Source organism: Vipera ursinii (genome assembly GCF_947247035.1).
Source record: "Vipera ursinii genome assembly, chromosome: 6".
NCBI lineage: Eukaryota > Metazoa > Chordata > Lepidosauria > Squamata > Viperidae > Vipera > Vipera ursinii.
The window spans coordinates 86,738,433-86,749,037 of record NC_139515.1 but is presented as its reverse complement, the minus strand read 5'-3'; the positions used below and the strand labels follow the sequence as shown (position 1 = coordinate 86,749,037).

Below are 10,605 nucleotides of genomic sequence, written 5' to 3'. Positions count from 1 at the left end.
AGTCCTGACTTGGGCAAGAAAGCCAGCTGCATAACTTCGGGCCAATCGCCAGGAGGTGGCGAGTTCTAGTCCTGACTTGGGCATGAAAGCCAGCTGCGTAACTTTGGGCCAATTGCCAGGAGGTGGTGAGTTCTAGTCCTGACTTAGGCACGAAAGCCGGCTGGGTGACTTTGGAGAGTTTGGGGTAGTGATTAAGGTGCTAGCCTAGAAACCAGGAGTCCGTGAGTTCTAGTCCCGCCTGAGGGTATGAAAGTCGGCTGGGTGACTTTGGGCCACTCCCCCTCTTAGCCCCATCCACCTTACAGGGTTCTTATGGGGAAAATATGAGGAAGACAGAATATTAGGTATGTTTGCTGCCTTGAGCTACTTACAAAGTAATTAAGTTGGGAGATAAATCTAATAAATACAAAAATAATAATAATAATAATTAGGAACGCATCTTGAATACTTTGTTTCGTCCTGCTTGTGGCCTTGCTTGAAAGTTCCAAGTATTGTTATGCACAAATTCCTCTTTGGGGATTGTAAGAAAGATAAACACTCACCATTTCTCATTTGGTTTTTTTGGGGGGCATTTATACTTAATTTCTTTCCTTTTTTCCCTCCTCTTCCCACAGAGCTCACAATTCTACAAAGTCACCACCGAGCAATACGAGAAAGCTGTGGCGGAAGTCAAATCCCGATTCAAGTAAGACCTGTGTGTTTTTTTTAAAAAAAATCTTCTTTATCCATTGCTTGCCCATAAACACCACACCCATCATCCTGTGCCATGGAATTGTAATACAGGTTGCCAATGTGATTTTTCCCCCCCAAGAAAGCGTTTGGACCAAAATATCTAAAAGGTACGCATGTCCTAAAGAGAGACACTGATTACAGATAGTCCTCTACTTACAACAGTAAGTCATTTAGTGACCGTTTGAAGTTACATCAATGAAAAAAGGGATTTACGACCGTTTTCACACTTACAACCGTCGTTGCAACATTCCCCATGATCACATGAACAAAATTCAGACACTTGGCAACTGACTCACATTTATGACAGTCGCAGCATCCCAGGGGTCATGCGATCTCCTTTTGTGACCTTCTGACAAGCAAAGTCACGGGGGAAGCTGGATTCACTTAACAACCGGGTGACTAGCTTGACTGCAGTGATTCACTTAAGGACTGTGGCAGGGAAGGTCGTAAAATGGGGCCAAAGCACACCTAACAACTGTCTTGCTTAGCAACACAAACATTGGGCTCCATTTTAGCCGTAAGCCGAGGACTCCCTCGTATTATGATATGGTTAAATGGTAGACTAAATGCAGGATGTGATTTTTTTTCTGACGTCCTCAAAAAAATGTCCATCAGGAAAAAGGGCTTCCGATTATTGGAGTGAAATTAAAGGCCATGTTGCTTTTTTTAGGCTATGCTGCCAAAAAACGAATGTTTTTAAAGTTGTCCTTTCGAAGTTCAGCCTTCTTCGGCATTTAAATTAGGGGTAGGCAACCTTGGCTCTTTTATGACTCGTGGACTTCAACTCCCAGAATTCCTGAGCCAGCCATGCTGAGGGGGAAAGAGAAAGGTTTCCAAGCTGAGCCATGCTGGCTCAGGAATTCTGGGAGTTGAAGTCCACAAATCATGAAGGGGCCATAGTTCCCTCATGCTGGCTCAGGAATTCTGGGAGTTGAAGTCCAGGAGTCATGAGGGGGTCATAGTTCCTCCCTGCTGGCTCAGGAATTCTGGGAGTTGAAGTCCACAAGCCATAAAAGAGCCAAGGTTGCCTACCCCTGATTCAAATGAAGCCCATTTTTTCTTTGAGTGCAGCTTGCTGTGTAAATGGCTTGGGGTGGGTGATTAAAGAAAAGCGCTCCCTCCATTGATATCTCTTCTGATGTCTCGTGTCCCGGTTTAATTGAATGTGAGGACGAAAGTCAGGCTTGCGAGGGGTAGTACCTTAAAGATTGAGCTTGCTTAATTGCCTGTAAAAAAAAATAGAGAGAGAAATTAAATAAGGTGGAACGGCTAAATTTATCATTTCGTTCGACACGTAAAGTGAACGCGCGGCGTGTCAGCGTGATTTCAAGTTGGGAGTGTGAGATTAATGGAGCTAATTGTGGCATTGTTGCAAAGCAGCTCCACTTAATAAGGGCAAATATGCCTGGGATTTTTCAGTAAGTTTCCACTCAAGAATTCACTTTCTGCATCAGCTTATAAAAGGCGAGTTTCACGCTGTCACGCTTACCACAGGGATCCTGTGAAGGTGATCGTATGAATGCAGGACATGAGGTTCAGCCTAGTGCAGGGGTAGGCAACCTCGGCTCTTTTATGACTCGTGGACTTCAACTCCCAGAATTCCTGAGCCAGCATGGGGGAACTATGGCCCCCTCATGACTCGTGGACTTCAACTCCCAGAATTCCTGAGCCAGCATGGGGGAACTGAGGCCCCTTCATGACTCGTGGACTTCAACTCCCAGAATTCCTGAGCTAGCATGGGGGAACTGTGGCCCCTTCATGACTTGTGGACTTCAACTCCCAAATTCCTGAGCCAGCATGGAGGAACTATGGCCCCCTCATGACTCGTGGACTTCAACTCCCAGAATTCCTGAGCCAGCATGGGGGAACTGTGGCCCCTCCATGACTTGTGGACTTCAACTCCCAAATTCCTGAGCCAGCATGGGGGAACTATGGCCCCCTCATGACTCGTGGACTTCAACTCCCAGAATTCCTGAGCCGGCATGGCTCAGCTTGGAAACCTCTCTCTTTCCCCTCAGCATGGCTGGCTCAGGAATTCTGGGAGTTGAAGTCCACGAGTCATAAAAGAGCCAAGGTTGCCTACCCCTAATTTAAATGCCGAAGAAGGCTGAACTTCGAAAGGACAACTTTAAAACCATTCATTTTTTGGCAGCAAAGCCTAAAAAAAAGCAGTGAGGAGACAGTGAGTTTTAGTCCCACCTTAGGCATGAAAGCCCAGTAATTTTGAACCAATCATCAGGAGATGGTGAGTTCTAGTTCTGACTTAGGCATAAAAGCCGGCTGGATGACTTTGGGCTAGTCACCCCAGAGATGGTGAGTTCTAGTACTGCCTTCGGCATGAAAACTGACAGGGTGACTTTAGACCAGTCATCAGGAGACTATGAATTCTAGTCACACCTGGACTATGAATTCTAGTCCAGCTGGGTGGAATCACCAGGAGACGGTGAGTTATAGTCCTGCCATGGCTATGAAAGCCAGCTGGGCCAATCACCAGGAGACGGTGAATTCTAGTCCCGCCTTAGGTATGAAAGCCAGCTGGGTGACTTTGGGCCAGTCACCAGGAGACGGTGAATTCTAGTCCTGCCTTAGGCATTAAAGCCGACTGGGTGACTTTGAGGCAGTCCTTCTCTCTCATCCCAACTCACCTCACAGGGTTGTTGTCCTGGGGATAACAAGAGGCCAAAGAGTATTTTGGATGTTCACCACTTTGAATCACTTATGAAGTAGTAAAGACGGGATAAAAATCTAATAATAAATAAATGGACAGAGCCTTGTGTATTTCTACCAGCAAGTCCACAAGGTAGGCAGGAGATATCTTAAACAGCAGGAACTTTTCGGGCACCTCCAAAAATATCCGTGCAATGGATTGTTCTGGAAGGTTCTCTGCCTGGAGCTGACCCCGTAACGCTCGTTTGTACGAAGTGGGGGGAAAAAAAGAAATCTGCAAAGCGGCACAAAAATGGCGCACGACCACATGCTCCCTTAAAATGTCAGATCTAGGAATATGCAAATCGCACCCTGAAGGCCAGCAAAACATTAAAGAAGATCAGAATCCAATTCTTTTAACACAATGACCAAGAAAAAAAACAACAGTTCCCTCTTGGGCGAAACAGTAGCAACACCCTGAGTCTCCGGCTAAGGTTCTTTGTAAAGGCGTAGTAGCCTTTTCCCCCTTTCACCTAGGAGCAAAGTTTTTCCAGCAGGTCTTAAGACAAGAACAAAATCACCCCGGACCTCTGATCTTTGTGTATTTCAAACGCTGTAACCGACATCAGTACTTACAGATAATTCTTGATTTAACGCCATTTGGTTACCCCCACCAGCACTGACAGGGCAAGCCACTGGTTATATAAACCAGGAGTAAACCCCTTTCCCTTCGAGCACTGATGATGTTACCTAGTTGGGTCATGAAACATTTACAAGAAAACTACCAAACTTAGAGAGAACCAGGGACTCCACAATTCTTCTCCTTCTCTTCCTCCTCTTTCCCCTTCATTCTTTCTCTTTCTTCCTCTTCCCCCTCTTCTTAAACCTCACTCCCTTCTAGCATTGATGAGGTTACCTAGTTGGGTCATGAAACATCTGCAAGAAAACAACCCAGCTCAGAGAGCACCGTGGAGATCACAGTCCTCCTCCTCCTCCACAACCCCTCCTCCTACCACTGATGTTACCAAATTGGGTCATGAAACATCTGCAAGAAAACCACCAAACTCAGAGAGCACCATGGAGATCACAATCCTCCTCCTCCTCCTCCACTCCTCCTCCTCCTCCTTCCTCACCAGAAACCCTCACTCCCTTCTAGCACCGATGATGTTACCAAGTTGGGTCACGAAACGTCTGCAAGAAAACCACCAAGCTCAGAGAGCACCAAGGACCCCACAGTTCTCCTCCTCCTCGTCCTCCTCCTCCTCCTCCTCCTCCTCCTCTATTTATTAACTATCTCAAATTTATCTGCCATCTGACAATTGCCACCAGACATTGTCTTCGCAACAAAGATGGTTAGGGGACTGGAGGCTAAAACTTACAAAGGACAGTTGCTGGAATTGGATATGTTTGGTTTAATGAAAAGAAGGACTAGGGGTGATAAGAAAGCAGTCTTCCAATATTTGAGGGGCTGCCCCAAAGAAGAGGGAGTCAAGCTATTCCCCAAAGCGCCTGAAGGCAGGACAAGAAGCAAGGGATGGAAACTCATCAAGGAGAGAAGCAACCTAGAACTAAGGAGAAATTTCTTAAGAGTGGGAACAATTAACCAGTGGAACAACCTGCCTCCAGAAGTTGTAAATGTTCCATCACTGGAGATTTTTAAGAAGAGACTGGACAGCTATTTGTCTGAAATGGTATAGGGTTTCCTGCCTGAGCAGGGGGTTGGACTAGATGACCTCCAAGCTCCCTTCCAACTGTGATTATGCGATGCTTACCTGATGCTCTCATTGTGCTGATCGCAGCAAGGCCCAAATTTTAATATTCCAAAATGGAAGATTTCTTTCACTTTAAAAAAAACAACAACTAAAAACTAGAGATTTTTCTGGGGGCCTTGGATCCCATTGATTGTCAAATGTTTTATCTCTCTTTAAGACACTAACTCGCATTGATCTGACGGTAAAACGATCAGGCTGCGCGACTTCCTTCAATACCCAAATTGCATTAAAACCGCATTAGCTGGCCCGCCTGCCTTTTCTCCGAGGCGGGCGTTGTGTTCTCCACCGTGGCATTGTAACCTGACATGATTACGTTAGGCGGGAATGTCTCATGGCTAATGAAAAGTTTACATAATAAAGCAGAAAGGGGGAAAGAGAAGCGAGACTTTGGAATTACAGGAAAAGGGTTGGCTCTGGTGGAAAAGGATTTCAGCTTTGATTGAATAATTCTATTAGGGCCCTCTCTGGGACTCTGCCTTTCGTTCTTCACAGCCCAGGGGTAGAAACCTGGCAGCTTGGAGGATCACATTGCCTGCCCTGATGCTTAAAAGCAAAGCCCATTATTATCATTTCTGTAAGAGATTCAGCCAACCCCGTTCCCGGAAATAATCAGCTATGTTGCACAACTGTTGCCTGATCTTGGGGCAAATGCACATGTGTTCCTGATGGGAGCTGTCTATTTATTGATTTGTATATTTTATGTATTAGATTTTTATCCTGCCTTTATTTCTATAGAATGGAATGGAATGGAATGGAATGGAATGGAATAGAATAGAATATGAATGGAATGCAAATAGAAATAGAATAGAATAGAATAGAATAGAATAGAATAGAATAGAATAGAATAGAATAGAATAGAATAGAATAGAATAGAATAATAAAAATAAGAAATAGAATAAGAGTACAGGAATAGAATAGAATAGAATAGAATAGATTAGAATAGATTAGAATAGATTAGAATAATAAAAATAAGAAATAGAATAAGAAATAGAATAAGAGTACAGGAATAGAATAGAATGGAATAGAATAGAATAGAATAGAATAACAGAATAGAATAGAATAGAATAGAATAGAATAGAATAGAATAGAATAGAATAGAATAGAATAATAAAAATAAGAAATAGAATAAGAAATAGAATAAGAGTACAGGAATAGAATGGAATGGAATGGAATAGAATGGAATAGAATAGAATAGAATAGAATAGAATAGAATAGAATAGAATAGAATAGAATAGAATAGAATAGAATAGAATAAGAAAATTTGGAATGGAATAGAATAGAACAGAATATAGAATGGAATAGAATGCAGAAAGGAATAGAATAGAATAGAATAGAATAGAATAGAATAGAATAGAATAACAGAGTTGGAAGGGACCTTGGAGGTCATCTAGTCCAACCCCCTGCTCAGGCAGGAAACCCTATACTATTCCAGACAGATGGCTCTCCAATCTCTCCTTAAAAACTTCCAGTGTTGGAGCACTCACAACCTCTGGAGGCAAGTCGTCCCACTGATTAATTGTCGGGAAATTGTCAGGAAATCCACGAGCCACAAAAGGCCCACGTTTCCCCAACCCCGGCATCCAACCCATGGAACCTTTGACTTCACAGACCGGTGATGCTTAAAAAAAGTTGGAGGAGGACCTGCCAGCTATCCTTTTAAAGTTCTCCCAGATCTCCGTCTCTAGCAAACCGTACCAAACTTTCGGCCCTTCCGTTTGGAGAAGGACGCCGTCCGCCTCCTGAAAGTTGTGTAGCTCCCCTCTCTCAGGTTGTGGTTGAGGTTAAAAATTTACAAAGCCTAACTCTGCCTTACGCGTATTTGCCCGCTCCACCCATTGGTAGCTACGGCCGGCCGGCGAGGGCTCCGTTCATTATCTCTCTTTCTTCCGCCTCTTCTCGGAGGCCTTTCGGATTGGCCGCGAGTTGTAAGCTCTTTGAACCTGCATCGCTTTATAACTGACAGCTTCACTTTTCCCTACAGCAGCCGGCTACTTTTTCTGTCTGCCTTTGATCAATACAATCCATTAGGAATGTGGAGTAGCCAAGGCAGCGATATGAAATATTAATTAAGCACATTTTAGTTAGACAAATGTGTGCTTGGAAAGCAGCACAAAATGGGGTGTGTGTGTGTGTGCTAGAGTCAGTCTCTCTCTCTCTCTGTGTGTGTGTGTGTGTAGCTGCATCTGTATTAAAAAGCAAAGATTTCAATACATATTTGATCTTTCTTTCTTTCTTCTGATTTTATTAGTGTTTTAATCCTGCCTTTATTACTTTAGAAGCAACTCAAGGCAGCAAATGTCCATAATGCCCTAATAAGCAGGCATATACATAGAATGAAGGCTACTGCTAAGCTTGTAAGCCGCCCTGAGTCTTCGGAGAAGGGCGGGATATAAATGGAATTAAAATAAAATAAATAAATAAATAAATAATACTCCCTTTATCCTCTTTCTCCCCCCCTCTCAACAACAACCCTGTGAGGTGGGCTGGGCTGAGAGACAAGAAGGAGGGAGGGGCCCAAAGTCACCCAGACACGTTTCGTGGGACTAGAACTCACCGTCTCCTGGTGATTGGTTCAAAGTCACCCAGCCGGCTTTCGTTCCTAAGAGCGTGACTAGAACTGGTTTCTAAGCCAGCACCTTAACCACTACGGTATGCCACTGTGGCTCTTAATGTATATGAAATCATTCTGGTCCTTTCCTTATTCTTTGTAAAAGTTAAAACCCAGTCATCCTAAGAGCCAGTTTCGTCTGGTAGTTAAATCAACCGGTTAGCAACAGACTGCAAACCCCACACTCCCTTCTAGCACTGATGATGTCACCTAGTTGGGTCCTGAAACGTCTGCAAGGAAACAACCAAACTCAAAAGAGTCCCAAGGAGCCGCATTTCAAGCTAATCCAGCACCTTGGTATAAGCCCTACATTTAGAATAGCTGGAAGGGACCTTGGAGGTCTTCTAGTCCAGCCCCCTGCTCAAGCAGGAGAACCTATACCATCTCAGACAGGTGACTGTCCAGTCTCTTCTTAAGAACCTCCAGTGATGGGGCGCTCATGATTTCTGGTGGGAAGCTGTCCTACTGGTTAATTGTCCTCACTGTCAGGAAGTTTCTCCTTAGTTTCAGGTTGCTTCTCTCCTTGACGAGTTTCCATCCGTTGCTTCTTGTCCTGCCTTCGGGTGCTTTGGAGAATAGCTTGACTGCCTCTTCTTTGTGGCAGCCCCTGAGATGTTGAAAGACTGCCATCATGTCCCCCCTCATCCTTCTCTTCCTTAAACTAGACATACCCAATTCCAGCCACCGTTCCTTGTATGTTTGAGCCTCCAGTCCCCTGATCATCTTTGTTGCTCTTCTCTGCACTCTTTCTAGAGTCTCAACATCTGTTCCCCATTCCCTGCAGGTAGAAACCTAGCAGCTGAGGAGTTACACAGGTGTAGTGAAGAAGGAGAGTGCAAAACTTGGGTTGAAACTAAACATTAAGAAAACCAAGATCATGGCATCCGGCCCTCTCAATTCCTGGCAAATAGATGGGGAAGAAATGAAGGGAGTGACAGATTTTATTTTCCTGGGCTCCAAGATCACTGCAGATGGGGATTGTAGCCAAGAAATTAAAAGACGCTTGCTCCTCGGGAGGAAAGCCATGTCAAATCTAGACAGCACACTAAAAAGCAGAGACATCACCCTGTCAACAAAAGTGCGTATAGTCAAGGCTACGGTCTTCCCAGTTGCAATGTATGGCAGTGAAAGCTGGACCATAAGAAAGGCTGAGCGCCAAAGAATTGAAGCCTTTGAACTCTGGTGCTGGAGAAGACTCCTGAGAGTCCCTTGGACTGCAAGGGGATCAAACCGGTCAGTCCTAGAGGAGATCATCCCTGACTGCTCTTCGGAAGGCCAGATCCTGAAGCTAAAACTCAAATACTTTGGCCACCTAATGAGAAGGAAGGACTCACTGGAGAAGAGCCTCATGCTGGGAAAGGTTGAGGGCAAGAGAAGAAGGGGACGACAGAGAAGGAGGTGGCTAGATGGAGTCACCGAAGCGGTAGGCGTGAGCTTAAATGGACTCCAGAAGATGGTAGAGGACAGGAAGGCCTGGAGGAACATTGTCCATAGGATCGCAATGGGTCGGACACGACTTCGCAACTAACAACAACAACAAGTGTTCTTTTGGAGATGTCAATTTTGGCCCCCTCTGCCTTGTGGCAACCCCTCAGATACTGGAACACTGCTATCATGTCTCCCCTACCACTTCTTTTCTTTAGACTGGCCAGACCCATGCCAGAGACATTTTCTTCCTGCCTAGACAATGTAAACTCACCCCCCCCACACCCTTGAATGGAGAAACTGAAACGTAACCAGTAGCACATTTCTTCAAGGTGTGACAGCCGGTAAGAATCCCTGGCTTTTCTTCTCTTCTCTTCATAAATTATTGCTCCCTGCCCTGAATTATTGAAATCTTTGAGGAAGACCATACCTTGCCCCAAACGGGCTTGAGCGAGCCATTATGTGGACCTCAGGCTCTTTGGCCGCTGACCCCCCCCCCCAGTGGATGGATGGCCTTGACAGGCCAGTCCAGAAGACTGAAAAAGATCAGAGGCTTCTTCTGGTTGAGGAAACGAGCGGTTATGGGGCCCTGGTGCCTAATACCCACTAAAATATTCATCATCCATTTGCTTAATTCTCTCCTGAAGGCATCTAACCTGGCGGACGTCAACATACTTTGGGACCATGAGCTCAGAGCATTGATTTACATGTTGCATAAAGGAGGAGGCCTGAAATCAATCAGCTTCACGAGGCAACTTGAAGCCGCCATGTTGAGATGTGTGGCTGATGTCATTCCTCTCTCTCTCTCTCTCTTCCGTCCACTGCCTGTCATTGTGTGGCAGCTGCCACAAAATGGCCAACACAGCGCTAGGCTGCATTAACAGCGGGATAGAATCAAGATCACGTGAAGTGAGTTGCCTCTGGAGCTGCGGACGGCCCCTGACCTTCGGTCCTTCCGCTGTGACCTGAAGACCTGGTTGTTCCAACAAGCGGGCCTGGACTGACTACGTTTTTTTAATTAGGCTTTTTACTGGGTTAAATTGTCTCATAATTTTGCATTTGTTGTTTAATTCTCTTTTAAATTTTTTACTCTTATGTTTTTTAATTTTTATTGTTGTGAGCCGCCCTGAGTCCTCAGGGAGAAGGGCGGCATATAAATTTAATAAAATCAAAATCAAATCAAATCAAGTGTTGATGCCACTTTACCAGGCCTTGGTAAGGCCACCCTTGGAATCCTGCATCCAGTTTTGGTCACCAAGATGTTAAAAAAGATGCTGAGACTCTGGAAAGAGTGCAGAGAAGAGCAACAAAGAGGATCAGGGGACTGGAGGCTAAAACATATGAAGAACGGTTGCAGGAATTGGGCATGTCTAGTTTAATGAAGAGAAGGACGAGAGGGGACATGATAGCAGTCTTCCAGTA

At 44.9% G+C, this 10,605-nt stretch overlaps 1 long non-coding RNA gene across 1 annotated transcript in view; it reads left to right on the top strand.

Moving 5' to 3' along the window:
• Positions 1-235: 235 nt before the first annotated feature.
• LOC310642462 overlaps positions 236-10,605 on the top strand; it is a 35,535-nt gene continuing 25,165 nt past the window's right edge. The window contains exon 1 of the long non-coding RNA XR_014492908.1: positions 236-685. This is a non-coding gene — a long non-coding RNA (uncharacterized lncRNA). The remainder of the gene's footprint in view (positions 686-10,605) is intronic.